Source organism: Mustela nivalis (assembly GCF_964662115.1).
Source record: "Mustela nivalis genome assembly, chromosome: 4".
Classification (NCBI taxonomy): Eukaryota; Metazoa; Chordata; class Mammalia; order Carnivora; family Mustelidae; genus Mustela; species Mustela nivalis.
In genome coordinates this window covers 157,371,169-157,387,708 of record NC_139023.1, presented here as the reverse complement: position 1 = coordinate 157,387,708, position 16,540 = coordinate 157,371,169, and the positions used below count along the sequence as shown (strand labels likewise).

At 35.6% G+C, this 16,540-nt stretch overlaps 1 pseudogene across 1 annotated transcript in view; it reads right to left on the bottom strand.

Moving 5' to 3' along the window:
• The window catches only part of LOC309863151 (acyl-CoA (8-3)-desaturase pseudogene), a 123,578-nt pseudogene extending 107,552 nt beyond the window's left edge, over positions 1-16,026 (bottom strand). Inside the window, exon 1 of the transcript in view lies at positions 15,974-16,026. The product of the transcript in view is annotated as an acyl-CoA (8-3)-desaturase pseudogene (transcript). The remainder of the gene's footprint in view (positions 1-15,973) is intronic.
• Positions 16,027-16,540: the final 514 nt, after the last annotated feature.

Genomic DNA, 16,540 nt, shown 5'->3' with positions numbered 1-16,540 from the left:
ATTGAAACCACACTCCTTAGTAGGTGAACTTGGTCTTGGCTGGACTTCTTGTTGATCTTCTCAGAGAGGGGCCTGTTGTAGAGATTCTCAAGTGTCTTTGCCCCAGGCGGAATTGCACTGCCCTTACCAGGGGCTGGGGTGAGTTATCCACTCGGGTTTGCTTTCAGGAGCTTTTGTTCCCTGAGCGCTTCCAGAGGACGGGAATACAAATGGCGGCCTCCTGGTCTCCAGCCCAGAGGAGCGGAGAGCCCGGGGTCCCACTCCTCAGTGCGCCCTCAGAGAACAGCGCCCAGTTACTCCCGTCTGCCTGACCTCCATCCGCACTCCGAGCTCACCGAGCCTGCGACCGGTTCAAGGTAACACCGAGCTGTGAGCTTACTGTCGGCTCTGTCTCTGTCGCCAGCTTTCCCATTCCAATACCCGCAAGCTCTGCGACACTCAGACACCCCCGGTCCTTCTGTGACCCTGCGGGACCTGAGGCCACGCTGACCCTGCGTGGGCTTCACCCCGGTTTAGCCTCTGGAGCGATGTCCCTCAGCGGAACAGACTTTTAAAAGTCCTGATTTTGCGCGCGGTTGCTCCGTCGCTTGCTGAGAGCCGGCCTCTCCCCCTGGGGTCTATCTTCCCGTCGCTTTGGATTCACTTCTCCACCGGTCCTACCTTTCAGAAAGTGGTTGTTTTTCTGTTACCAGAATTGCTGTTCTTCTTCTCTTTGATCTGCCGATGGATTTTCAGGTGTTTGCAGTCTTTAGATAAGCTATCTAGCTGATATCCGGCTAGCTGAAGTAGTCTCAGCCTGCTCCTTCTCCGCCATCTTGACTCCTCCCCAAAATCTCTATTTTTGACCAAGTCCAATTTATCAATTACTTATTTCATTTTTGTGTGTGTCTTTTATAAGAAGAAATAACCCAGAGTCACAAATATTGTCTCCTGCTTTCCCCTAGAAATTTATATCTTTAGTTTTTTCATTTAGATCTATCAATTTTTAAGTAATTTTTATAATATGATGAATAAGGTATTAAGATTTATTTTTTTATCCATATAGATATTCAAAGATTCCAAGACCATTTGTTTAAATATTATAACTTCCCCTCTGAATTTCCTCAATATCTTTGTCAAAAATCAATAGACTATATATGTGTGATTATTTATGGACCCTTTATTGCAGCCATTGGCAAACTTACTCTGTGAAGGGACAGACAGTAAAAATTTCAGACTTTTCAGGCCATTCAGTTTCTGTTACAACTGCTTAACTTTGCCACAGTAAATAGATATTTCTTTAAATCTATGTCTACTATTTATATAATAAATAAATGGACTTTTGTTTGTTCCAATAAAACTTCATTTACAAAAGCAGCAGCATACCAGATTCAGCCCATAGGCCATGGTTTGCTGATTCCTATGTTGTGTTTTATTGATCTCTGTGTCTCTACACCCATACCACATTGGTATTCATTATCATAACCTTATTATAAACTCTGAATCAGCCATGTTTGTTATTTTAGAGTTTTTAGTTTTTATTAACTTGCTAAATCTTATTATTACTTATATCAGCCTTTTTTTGTAGATTTTTAGGATTTCTGTAAAGGTGGTCATGTCATTTGTAATTAATGTAGTTTTATCTCCTCCTTTACATTCTCTGTAACTTATAGTTCTTTTTCTTACCTTATTCCACTATCTAGAATCTCCAGTAAGTTGAATTGAAGGGCGAAGAACTAGTCTTTCTCGTTTGTAATTCTAGGGGTAAAAAAAATCATTAACATTTGCTGTTATTGATAGGTTTTGGTAGATACCTATTTTCAGGGTGAGGAAGTTTCTTTATTTCCCAGTTTTCTGAAAGAGTTTTTATAATTGGGTTTTGAATTTTGTTAAGTGTTTCTTTTTTCAATATCTATTGAAATAATAATATTGATTTTCCCTTTACTCTATTAATAATGAATTATGTTGATTGATTCAAATTCTTCGGGTACTATCAAGTGATGGATGAGCATTTTATCAACATTTGCACAAGTTGTTTAGAAAAACTTTAGTCATTCTAGAGTATGTGTAGGGGTTTATGTATTAGTGCATGTGTGTGTGTAGTGCTATGTCACTGTGGTTTTAATTTGCACATTTCTTTTTTCTTTTTTTTAAGGTTTTATTTATTTAATTGACAGAGAGAGAGAGAGATCACAAGTAGGCAGATAGGCAGACAGAGAGGGGGGGGGTGGGAAGCAGCTCCCTGTTCAGCAGAGAGCCCAATGAGGAGCTCTGTCCTAGGACCCTGAGATCATGACCTGAGCCAAAGGCAGAAGCTTTAACCCACTGAACCACCTAGGCACCCCAATTTTCACATTTCTGATGGTTAAGAATGTTAAACTTTTTTCAGAATTGTACTAAATATTCTTGTATCTTACTTTTTGAGGTGCCTCTTGCATCTTTACCATTTCTAAAAATTGGGCTGTCTTTTCACTGTAGTTGTCAGAGTTACTACAAACACCAGTCATCTGTTGGAAATACCTGCTACAAATATATTTCCGCAGTTTATGGTTTCTCTTAATGGTTTTATGATTGATATTTTAAAATTTTCATGTAGTTAAAATATCAATAGTTTTTCCTTTTAGTAATAGTGTTTCTGTGTCTTCTCAAAGAAAATCTACCACCTGAAGTTTATAAAATTTTTCTCCTATATTTTGTCTATGCTTTATAGTTTGGTTTTATTTTATTTTATTTTTAAAGATTTTATTTATTTATTTGACAGAGAGAGATCACAAGTAGGCAGAGAAGCAGGCAGAGAGAGAGAGGAGGAAGCAGGCTCCCTGCCGAGGAGAGAGCCCGATGCGGGACTCGATCCCAGGACCCTGAGATCATGACCTGAGCAGAAGGCAGCGGCTTAACCCCCTGAGCCGTTTTGATCTATAATCCAAATTTTTTTAATTGATAATTTTGAGGTCCATTTCCCTCTTTATGGATATTCAATTGCTCTGGTACCATTTATTGAAAAGATTCTCCTTTCCTCATTTGCTTTGGTGTCTGTAAACATTATTTGACTGCATATTTGTGACACAGTTGCTGTTCTATTCCATTGATCTATTAAGTCTTCCATCAATAATTAATTGTCCCGATTATTTTTCATCAGTCTGTAAATCAGATAATATAAATCTTTTAGATTTTTACTTTTCAAAATTGTTTTGTCTATCCTAGGTGCTTTGATATTCATATTTAATTTTTAAAATTAGCTTGCTAATTTCCTCAAAAACATTGTTCAGATTTTTGTGGGACTTAATTCAATCACAAATTTGGATAAGATTTTTATTTATGTAAAATAAATCAGTATTTTTAAAGAAATTATTATTTATTTAAAATAATATTTTAATCCATGTCCTTATTATTTCCATTTTTAAGGTCTCATTTACTTTTTCCCTTTTTTAAAAATAATTTTAAAAAAGTTTTTATGTATTTATTTTTTTAATAATCTCTATACGCAATGTGGGGCTTGAACTCATGACCCTGAGGTAAAGAATCTCATGATCTTCTGACTGAGCCATCCAGGTGTCCCAGGTGTCATTTGCTTTAATCTCAACAATATTTTGCAATTTTCTGTAGCAAGATCATACACATGTTTTATTACATTTATTTCAAAGTATTTCATATTTCTGTGTTCAGCTGCAAATTTTAATGCTTCTATACAATTGTGCATTGCTAGTACATAGTAATATAATTTATTTTTATTTATTAATTTTATAACCTACAATATTGATAATTGATTTATTATTTCTAGGTTTTTGTTTTTGTTTTGGCTTTGGTAGGTTCCTTGGAATTTTTACATACACAATCTTGTCATCTTCAAATAAATACAGGTTTACTTATCTCTTTCCAATATGTATGTATTATATTTCTTTTTCTTGCCTTGTCACATGGGCTAGATTCTCTATATACTAATGAATATAAATGGTGATGACTATAACTCTTGACTTGCTCATGATTGCAGGAGGAAAGTGTTCACTATTTTATCATTAAGTATGTTGTTAGACACTATGGGACAATGGAAATAGTTCATCCTAGTTGTAGGATATATGGGTAAATTCTCTGCAGAAAATTTAAAACTCATAAAAATACTGAATTAAATTTACTTGCCTCTTTAATTCTCATAATGTGACAGATTCTAAATGTCAGGATTATATGCTGAATTGTATTTCCCTCCAAATTCATGTTTTGAAATCCTAACCTCTAGTGCCTCGAAATGTGACTATATTTGGAGACAGGATTTACAATGGAAAATTAAGTTAAAAAGAGGTTATTAATAGTGGTTCATCATATGATACTCTTAATGGCTGCTGAAAAAGCATTTGAAAGCACCCCTTCCTGATCAAAACTCTTCAAAGTGTAGGGATAGAGGGCACATAACTCAATATTATCAAAACCAACTATGAAAAACCCACCACAAATACCATTTTCAATGGAGAAAAACTGAATGCTTTTTCACTAAGGTCAGGAACATGTCAGGGATGTCCATTATCACCACTGCTATTCAACATAGTACTAGAAGTCCTAGCCTCAGCAATTAAACAACAAAAAGAAATTAAAGCCATCCACATTGGGAAAGAAGTCAAACTCTCACTCTTTGCAGATGATAGGTTACTATATGTGGAAAACCCAAAAGTCTCCACTCCAAAACTGCTAGAACTTATACAGGAACTCAGTAAAATGTCAGGATATAAAATCAATGCACAGAAATCAGTTGCATTTCTTTACATCAGACAGAAGAAAGAGAAATTAAAGAGTCAATCCCATTTACAATTGCACCCAAAACCGTAAGATACCTAGGAATAAACCTAACCAAAGAAGCTAAGAATCTATACTCAGAAAACTATAAAGTACTCATGAAAGAAATTGAGGAAGACACAAAGAAATGGAAAAATGTTCCATGTTTCTGGATTGGAAGAACAAACATTGTGAAAATGTCTATGCTACCTAAAGCAATCTACACATTTAATGCAATCCCTATCAAAATACTATCCATTTTTTTCAAAGAAATGGAACAAGTATTCCTAAATTTTATATGGAACCAGAAAAGACCTCAAATAGCCAAAGGGATATTGAAAAAGAAAGCCAAAGTTCGTGACATCACAATTCCGGACTTCAAGCTCTATTACAAAGCTGTCGTCATCAAGACAGTGTGGTACTGGCACAAAAACAGACACATAGATCAACGGAAAAGAATAGAGAGCCCAGAAATAGACCCTCAACTCTACAGTCTACTAATCTTCAACAAAGCAGGAAAGAATGTCCAATGGAAAAAAGACAGCCTCTTCAATAAATGGTGCTGGGAAAATTGGACAGCCACATGCAGAAAAATGAAATTGGACCATTTCCTTACACCACACACAAAAATAGACTCAAAATGGATGAAGGACCTGAATGTGAGAAAGGAATCCATCAAAATCCTTGAGGAGAACACAGGCAGCAACCTCTTCAACCTCAGTCACAGCAACTTCTTCCCAGAAACATCACCAAAGGCAAGGGAAACAAGGGCAAAAATGAAATATCGAGATTTCATCAAGATCAAAAGCTTTTGCCCAGCAAAGGAAACGGTTAACAAAACCAAAGACAACTGACAGAATGGGAGAAGATATTTGCAAATGACATATCAGATAAAGGGCTAGTATCCAAAATCTATAAAGAGCTTAGCAAACTCAACACCCAAAGAACAAATAATCCAATCAAGAAATGGGCAGAAGACATGAACAGACATTTCTGCAAAGAAGACGTCCAGATGGCCAACAGACACATGAAAAAGTGCTCCATATCACTCGGCATCAGGGAAATACAAATCAAAACCACAATGAGATACCAGAATGGCTAAAATTAACAAGTCAGGAAATGACAGATGCTGACGAGGATGCGGAGAAAGAGGAACCCTTCTACACTGTTGGTGGGAATGTAAGCTGGTGTAACCACTCTGGAAAACAGCATGGAGGTTCCTCAAAAAACTGAGAATAGAGCTACCCTATAACCCAGCAATTGCACTACTGGGTATTTAACCTAAAGGTACAAACATAGTGATCCGAAGGGGCACGTGCACCCGAATGTTTATAGCAGCAATGTCCACAATAGCCAAACTATAGAAAGAACCTAGATGTCCATCAACAGAAGAATGGATAATGAAGATGTGGTATATATATATAATGGAATACTATGCAGTCATCAAAAGAAATGAAATCTTGCCTTTTGCAATGACATGGATGGAACCAGAGGGTATTATGCTTACTGAAATAAGACAATCAGAGAAAGACAACTATCATATGATCTCCCTAATAAGAGAAAGTGGAGATGCAATGTGGGGGGTTTGGGGGGGTTGGAAAAGAATAAATGAAACAAGATAGGATCAGGAGGGAGACAAAACATAAGAGACTCTTAATATCACAAAACAAACTGAGGGTTGCTGGGAGGAGGGGGCCAGGAAGAAGTGGGTGGGGTTATGGACATTGGGGAGGGTATATGCTATGGTGAGTGCTGTGAAGTATGTAAACATGGCAATTCACAGACGTATACCCCTGGGGATAAAAATACATTATATGTTTATAAAAAAATAAAAAATAATAATAAAAAAGTTCACACACATACACACACACACACACACACACACACAAAGTGGTTCATAATCCAATCACACTGATGTCCTTAAGAGAAGAGGGGATTAGACACAGAGAAATTCCAGGAGTGTTAGTGTACAAAGGAAGCACAATGTGATGACAAAGTGGGATGGCAGTCATCTACAATTCAAGAATGGGCTTGATTTCTTCAAAAGAAATAAAAACTCCTGAAGCCTTGATCTTGAACTTCTAGACTCCAGAACTGTGATAAAATCATTATCTATTGTTTAAATAATCTTGTCAATGGCATTTTATGATGGCAGCTCCAGTAAATTAATACAGTTAGAAATTAATACTCTCTCAAAAAAAAAAAAAAAAAGCTGGCCTAATTTCTAAAGAATTTCTGTGGGTCTGTGGGTAAACAGTCAAATGGTTACATTTTTATCACTAATCCCTTAATTAACATTGTATTCTACATAGGTTAAATTTAGAAAATTTCTAGTTATAGATTAGGCCCCTAAAACTGGAATCATCTATATACATTCATTTTAATAATGTTTTAACAGTTTGTGATTGTTTGAACTCACTTCAGATGTAGTTCCTATTTCTACATCCTATGGAATTACATATTTTTGAATTTTTAAAATTTCTTTTCAGTGTTCCAGAATTAATTGTTTATGCACCACACCCAGTGCTCCATGCAATACATGCCCTCCATAATACCCACCGCCAGGCTCACCCAACCCCCCTACTCCCTCCCCTCCAAAACCCTCAGTTTGTTTCTCAGAGTCCACAGTCTTTCATGGTTTGTCCCTCCCTCCAATATTCCCCAACTCACTTCTCTCCGGTGTCCTATATGTTATTCCTTATGCTCAACAAATAAGTAAAACCATATGATAATTGACTCTCTCTGCTTGATTTATTTCACTCAGCATAATCTCCCAATCCTGTTCATGTTGATACAAAAGTTGGGTATTCATCCTTTCTGATGGAGGCATAATACTCCATTGCATATATGAACAATATCTTCTTTAGCCATTCATCCATTAAAGGGCATTGTAGGAGGCTGCAATAAGGCTTGAGATAAGGACCAAACCAGGCCCTGACTTGTGCCTCCTTTAAAGTCCGAATAATCTAACAAAAGGTTTAGGACGGGAATAGTTGAGTAGCACTGAGAAAGGGTATGTGCTATGTGTTGTGTGCTCGCCTACGTGACTTCCCACACGCTTGCTAAACAAATGAGAACAATTCGGTTGGGGTCAAAAGTTTGTTTCTGGTCCTTGTTGCCCTATTACAGCCCATAAATTACTTTCAGGTTTGCTGTATCAATACAGAACAATTGTACTGGCATTAGCCATTTGGCATCACGAGGTCTGCTTATAGTCAATTGTGAAACTTATTATGGGAACTCATGGTTGTTTAACTAGACATAGATGTATTGCTTCTCTTAATGTAATATCACTATATATATGGCCTTAATGCTTTGAATAAACTTAGCACTGTTGGACATCCTCCTCAGGGCTCCTTCTGCCCCCATCTCTCTGCTTCTCGAGTTATTTTCTTCATCCTCTGACCCTCATGTTCTTGGATGATTTGTCACACCTGCCACGACAGGGCATCTTGGTTCTTTCCACAGTTTGGCAACTGTGGCCATTGCTGCTATGAACATTGGGGTACAGATGGCCCTTCTTTTCACTACATCAGTATCTTTGGGGTAAATACGCAGTAGTGCAGTTGCATAGTTATAGGGAAGCTCTATTTCTAATTTCTTAAGGACCCTCCACACTGTTTTCCAAAATGGCTGTACCAACTTGCATTCCCACCAACAGAGTAAGAGGGTTCCCCTTTCTCCACATCCTCTCCAACACATGTTTATTTTCTTATTAATTTTGATCATTTTAATTTATATAAGGTGGTATCTCAATGTGGTTTTTGATTTGAATCTCCCTGATGCCTAATGATTATGATCTTTTTTCATATGTCTGTTAGCCATTTGTATGTCTTCTTTGGAGAAGTGTCTGTTCATTTCTTCTTCCCATTTTTTGATGTGATTATCTGTTTTGTATGTGTTGAGTTTGAGGAGTTCTTTATTGATCTTGGAAATCAACCCTTTGTCTGTAGTGTCATTTGCAAATATTTTCTCCCATTCTGTGGTTTGCCTCTTTGTTTTGTTGACTGTTTTCTTTGATGTGCAGAAGATTTTGATCTTGATAAAGTCTCAAAAGTTCATTTTCACTTTTGTTTCCTTTGCCTTTGGAAACATCTTAAAAGAAGTTGCTGTGGCTGATGTTGAAGAGGTTATTGCCTATATTTTCCTCTAGGATTTTGATAGATTCTTGCCTTACATTGAGGTCTTTTATCCATTTCAAGTTTATCTTTGTGTATGGTGTAAGAGGATAGTCGAATTTCATTCTTCTACACATTGCTTTCTAATTTTCCTGGCAGCATTTATCGAAGAAACTGTCTTTTTCCACTCAATGTTTTCTCCTGCTTTGTCCAAGATTATTTGACCATAGCGTTGAAAAACAATGCAGCAGACCCTTCCCACAGAAAGCCAGCCAAAAAATGAGAGGTCAACGACCACAGGTCCCCCACAAAACTGTAAAATGCCAATATCAGGGGAAAACAAGATATTAAAGTTTTGGTATTGCCCCAGTGCCTGTATATTTCATAGATACAACTTTTATTTTTAATTCACTCTCATATTTTTGAATTTAAACAGTAGAGTCGAAACAAACAGTGATAACATAGTTATAAGATCAAAGGGAAAAAAAGTCATAAATGCCTCATTCTTTATAATTCCCTATTTTTCTTCAGTGCAAACTTTCTTTGGAACATTGAAAAAGTTATCCATTCTTTAGACTCTTATCTCATCAGTGGAAAGTGCTGCAGAATTTAGGTTTGTATAACAGTGACAAGATTTTCCTGATAGGTGAGGTCATTACAGAGTAACTCTTTCATGGACATGAGTACACACATTCTTCATAATTATTTAAGTGACAAAAATTATTTAAAATTATTAATCGGATTTTTTTTTTCATCTTTTTTCTATTTTGAAAGAATTTTTCTAATTTGAAAGATTCTGATTACAGAATCTAGGTTGACAATATTTTCTTTCGGTGTTGGAAAGAAATTGTGTCATTTTCTTCTGGCTTGTATTGTTTCTGTTGGGAAGTCACCTGTCATTTTTATATCTGTGTCATGATAACAATGGAACATATATTTTGTTTTCTGATCTTGGATTTGCTCTTTCTCTTTGGAGGTCAGCAGTTTGATTACTTGGCTTTTTAATTCTCATAATGTGACAGATTTTTTCTCTTGTTGATTGGTCATATTTTCTTGCTTCTTTGTACGGCTCATAAATTTTAATTCTCTACCATGCATTGTACATGAAAGACCAGTGGAGACTGAAATAAATAATATTTATGCTCAGAAGTGTGCATACCCCTTTTGTCAGAGTGTTAGTGTATGGGAATGACTCAAATATGTAGTTAAGATGGGACTGGATTTTCTGGCCACTTTTGATAGATTGTTCACCATTGGATTCAAATAATATGAAGCTAGGATGAGGACTTTCTCTTCAGTTTGGGACTAGAGTGCTTGAATGTTTTATTGCCCACCACTTTACCCTCAGACTTCTACAAACACAATGTCTGTGCTATAGATGGTGCATCTGTCAGCTCTCTTGCCTCTCTCCCTTCTATGTGTTTCCTCTCCCTAGTATTTAGTGGCATTGCTTGAAGATTTTCTCTCATATTTTCCCTGTTCTCAGCCTATAGAAAATTTAAGTTTAGTAAATGCATATTTATTTGCATTCTCAGCTCTCTAATGAGTTTAAAATATGATTTTGTAGTTACTCAGCTGTTCTTGTTTGAGTGGTGACAATTTTCTCTTCTTATTTTCTTTATTGTAAATACAAGTAGAAGGCACAATGTAATTTTCGATGAAAAAGCAATTTGATTTTACAATGTTTCATTTATCATTTTTTTTCTTTATAATTGTTATTATTACAGTTTTTGTGTTACATTTGAGAAATCTTTGTCCATTCCAAGGACACAAAGTTATTCACCCCACTTTTCTTCTAAGGGTTGTATTGCTTCTTGACAGTTACTTTAATGAAATCTTAATTCCACTTGAGGTTTGAGGACAAATAAATCTGCTTGAGAGATGTATATTTTCTGTTTCATTGAGGGTGGCCCTCACCCCTTATATGTGTTTTTCTTTTCTTACTTTCATTGGGTTTGAGAAAAAGGACCAATAATAATGCTTTTAGTTTGTTCCTTTTAATGAGAATCTCTTTTATTGCTAAATATTTTTAGATTATAATAATTCTCTAACATTCTTGGAATTACATGAATTCATCTGAACTAATTAAGAGTTTGACAGCACTATTCCAATTTTTAGCAACATAAAAGGAATTTAAAGTGGATTACTTAATCCCAGTATAAATGTCATCAGAAATGAATAGGATAAAGTTTTGAAAACTTAATACGTCCATATGAATGGCTCAAAGGATTTTATTGATTTTACCTCTCTAATCAGTCAAATTCCAATTACACGGTCCAGCCTAGATTCATATGAAACAATCCATCTGATTTCTGTATTATTTGCCAGATATGCTTATTAGAAGAAAAGTAGGTCATTAGACTATTTAAAATAAAAAAATTTTGGCCTTAATTTAAGACTAATTTATTTTAATTTATAAGTTTATTTAAAATAATTTTTACAGGAGATTAATGTTTTAGAGGGCAAGTCTCTGTGGTAATTCATATTAATCCTTTTTATCATCTGGAAGGAATAATCCTTATAGGTGACATATATTATACATGGTTTTTATGCTATTCAAAGGTAATTTATTTAAATTTTCTTTTCTGTAAATATAGAAGGAAAATTGTAGAAGAACCTAAATCCTCATTATCACAAAATAATTCTAAAATCTTTAAAACTGATTTATCTTTCTTGTTCCCCTGTGTGTTCTTTTTCAAGCAATTACAGTATAGTAACTTATAGCTGAAGTCACATAATTTTGTTTTTATAGAAAACATATTGTGTTGCAAAGACAGGGATATAGGTCAGCCTGTTTTTGCAATAATAAGTTTAATGTAGCATTTTTATATGAAAAAGAAATATGTTTCTCTTTTTACAGAGGTAGAAGTATCTCTCATAAAAAATATGTTAGAGTTCCATCATCCAGATTGTTTATGAATGAGCAATAATATTTGTTCTTTCAATTAATGTTTACTTAATGTGCCATTTGTCCTAAACTCTCCCAGAGATATAAATCCACATGACAAGGTATTATAATGATGAAAAACAACAACAACAAACAACCAAAAAAACCTAATATGCAGTGCTCAGCTCAGCTGGTAGAGCATGAGACTCTTAAAAACATACAATTTTTATGAAAAATTAAAAACTATTATCTAGCTATTAGTGCTTTCAGAATTCTAAGGGGAAAAGACTAGCTAAAATTAGAATTTGGAAATTGGAAATTAACCTTTAATTCCCTAATTATTTTCATAAAGTTTTACAGTAGCCGTGTAGTTGCAGGTGGTTGAAGTTGAGATGATATAATAGACAGCTTTCACAGATGGTCCTCCATAATCCCCACCTCTTGGTATTTACACTCTTATCCTGACTGTGAGCTAGCATTAGTGACTTGCAAAGAGCATAAGGCTAAGTGATAAAATTTTACCGATATAATTAGATTATAAAATACTGTAACTTTGATCTTGTTTGTGTTCTCTATTTTTTCTCAACTTGTACACTTTGATTAACAAACAAACAAACAAAAACAACACCTTCCATTTTGGAGATGCTCGTGGTGTCAAAGAACAGAGAGTGACATCTGATCAGCAAACACTGAAGAGCTTAGGCTGTCAAATCAACAGCCTATAAGGAGCTGGATCCTGCAAAGAAATGCAAAAAAATCCTGGCAGTGCAAGCTTCTCCATTTGAACCTCTAGAAGAGACTACATGTAGCTCCAGGAGCCCTTAATTGCAGCCTGTGAGATAGTCTAAGCAAGAAGCCCAGATAAGCCATGTCTGAATTGTGAAACTTCAGAAAGTACAAGAATAAATGGTATTTCAAGCCTCCAGATTTGGGGGTAGTAGTTCCTTATACAGCAATAGATAACTAATAGAAGTAGAAAGAGTTGGGATCCCAAAAACGGGCATAACAGGAATGAGCAGGTTGAGGAACACTTTTGATCAATAACCACCATGAACAAAGACAAGGAAGAGGGAATTATCATTGTGCTAAAGAAGAGAAGGTATACCAGGGAATACTGAGGAAGCCAAACACAGATATAAATTGTAACAGGCTTGCAATTTAGGACCTGAAAGACACATTAGTAATAATACAGACAGCAATAATACCTACCATTTAATTGTAGTTAATGTAACTAATGTTTAAGTTTATTAATATATGTACTTCACAATTTGCTGAGCATTTTAGGAGCACTATTTCTTTTGATCATCATGATCATTCTTTGAGAAACTAATACTTCTTATTTTGCTCACAGATATGCAAACTGGGCCTCAACTTATTTATTACAAGCAGTTTTCATCTGGAAAGATCTTAAACATATTGCTTTTTCTACTGGTGTAGTGGAACAAATATCTTGTATGTTCCAAATAGGTTGATACAGTTTCAAATAGATTGATACAGTTTCATGATCATGTAAATCTCTCTTTTGTCAAAAATAACTGCTTAAATGATTAATGCTTTAATGATCAGGGCACAAGAATTTTACAGATTTTAAACTCACATTCAGTTAGGTTGGCTCAATAGCAATTACACAATTCTTCACATTAACTTTCCATCAAGAGGTTCTTTCTATTTCTACATATTTAACGCTAGGGATAAGTCATGATTTGAAGGAGAATAATATATGGGACGTATCTTACTCATTGTTTGTCAGTGGGACTTTATTATTCATTTGATCATATTGACTCACTGTTAAAAATTGGTGTATTTTTAAAAATTTGACAGAAACCAGTTGAGAATCAAATGTATCTGCAAAATATAAGTACAGGGTTTAAGATTAGAGAAGTGGAACTATTTAAAGTGATATAGTAAAAATTTTGAGATCCACTCAATTATAGCAAGATAAAATAATTGTGATCACCTTGAATAAGGAACTGCAAGTTCAAGAGTTAAGTTATCTATTTATTTATTTATATTTATGCTTATAATAAAGCTGCTTGAAATTATGGCAAAAGGAGGCTATACAGGAAGAATTTTTAAAAAAACAAATGTTAACAATAAATAAGATTTCTTATTTATTTGACAGAGAGCTTGAAAGAGAACACAAGTAGGCAGAGCACTAGGCAGAGGGAAAGGGAAAAGCAGGCTCTCTGCTGAGCAGGGAGCCCAGATGTGGGGCGTGATTCTAGTACCCTGGGGTCATGACCAGAGCTGAAGGCAGCCGTTTAACTGTCTGAGCCATCAAGGCTCCCCTCTGTTGAATTTCTAAAACAAATGCTTACTATCATCTGCATATAATTTCATGTATAATAGTAACTTGATTAAAGAAAGTTGCTCAGCATTTCAGAAATATAAAAGACCTGTCTAGTTACTGTATAAGTTAGTTACCTTATTGATTATTGAGCAAGTGGTAGGGACATTAAAAGGAAAGTTGAATTGGATTATTTATCATAGAGCTGGAAGATAATCTTTTAAGACTATGAAAATACTCAGCAATTTCTTATTTTACTATGAGGTGTTACAAATATATTTTTTTCTTCATTATAGCGATAAACTTGTATGTGCAAAAAAGGAGTTATGAAAAATAATACTAAGTTTTTAAAGAAGCTATCAATATTTTATTCAGCCTTCTCCATCATGAATATTGTACTTGTGTTTTAACTGTCACTTATTACTTTTTTATTCATTTAACAAATTGAACAACGAGGTGAAATTAAAGAGAGATATTTAAACCTTTCTTCACATGTAAAGATAGTTGAAAATAGCATGAATATTACCCAAGATCCTGGTGGTGGGTATTAAGGAGGGCACATATTGCCTGGCACTGGGTGTGGTGCATAAGCAATGAATTCTGAAACACTGAAAAGAAATAAAATTTTTAAAAAGATCACGTAATTTGGAATATATACATTCCAATGCTAAAAAAAAAAAAAAAAAAAAAGCAGAAAGGTCCTTATTGTTCTCTGCTGTATGAAAAAAATAAAACTAAAAGCTCTGCTCATGTAAAGATGATTTATCCTGTGCAAGGCCCATACAAGTGCTGAGGTACTTTATTTTTGCTCATTTCTGATATGCTTACTAAGACACTTTTGAAATTTGGTGACTGACTTTTTTAGTGATGATGTATAGGGTTGGTATTCTCTGAGAATTTTATGTCTACACACACATGCAGCACAGTGTGATAAGTTTTGTATTAAACAGGAGAGAGTGCTCTTTTAGGTTGTAAGGCTGTGTATCTCCCTAATGACCGCATTTTCTCTGGCCATCAGCCTTTAACGCCAGGTGGTTTAAGTCCCCTAGGGAAGAATTTCTGACACTATGGCACATGGAGAGTAAGAGGAAAAGGTTGCTGAATTGAAGCTTCTTTCCAGGGATCTCAACTCATATTTACCATATTTGGCCCCTTAGTCAGGATAAAACTTGTAGTATGAAATGTATATATTTTAACTGCAAATCAGACACCGCCTGCCATCCAGCGATCTTTTCTGTGAGTTCTTCCCTTGCAGCCTTCTCAAGGAGTAACTGGTTTTCCACTCCAGCCCTCCTCCTTCTAGCCTGGTTCTAAAGGCAGGAGAGGTGCTTTATTGTTTTCCATTCTCGCTCTCTCCCTCTTCCCCCAAACTCCTTACATTGGGTTTCTTGTCAACAAAATGTATCATCCACCATTCTTAACAATGGCTGTCATTGGCTGGTCCCACATTTCCTTACACTTTTTAATTCATGGGTCACTGTCCTTTCCAGTTTCTGCGTTAATGCTGGGTGACTTTGAAATACACGTGGATGATTCTTGCAAAAATCTGGCCTCTCAGTTATGTCAATGCCTCTTCAATTATTTTTGTTCTTGTCTTTTATTCTGAAGTCAGGTACTCCTATGGTCATGTATCATGGACCATGTTGTTATCAATGACTACAATTCCTCTGCTGTCTAAATTTTATCCAGCCCACCCACACCTCCACTTCCTAAGTTTCAAAGTAACTCCCAGAATTATTCTGGTGCAGGTAATCATTTGACTCCACCAAGACCCCAATCCATTGATTCTACAGCTTTCTGTTATTCTTTAACCTTTTCATATTCTTTCTTCTCAGTGGACATAAAATCCATGGTAATGTAGCTTAATTACTTCTTTGCATTCACCCATAAATCCATCATTTCCTCATATTCCATTGGCAAAGTCATAGCCCTACCTACTTTGTACTAGCCCTCATGTTGCAGATGGTGGCTGATGAAAACCACACAGCCATGTTGCGTATGCTGTGATGACACCCAGGGGACACTTATGCTAACTGACAATCATAATCCATCTCCCTAAGCCATGCATTTATCCCCTCTCTGAGACAGGTATTATACCATTTCACTTTACTCCTCAAACTCTTGACTTTCCTTCCCCATATTTTCTTTCAGCTAATTACTTCAGTCCTTGTTTCACTGAGATTAGAGCAACAAGCCATTAGAAGACATTCCATGGATTGCCTCCATCACATGTTACCTAATAACATCTGCAACCCTGCACTCTCCCCCCACCCCTGTGATTACAGTGAAGGATTTTTTATTCCCATCTAAGACCAACTTTTCCAGTTGTGGCTTTTTCTCCCCCCTCTTTTCACTCACTTCCTGTTGTTGCTCAACTATCACCTTTGAATGATACATCAGTGACAGTCCTCTTTAAAATTGAAAAATAACTTTCTGTTCTGATATCTGATCTTTCTTGCTCCTATATATTTCAATGGTACCTATCACTTTCTACATGCTATGTAA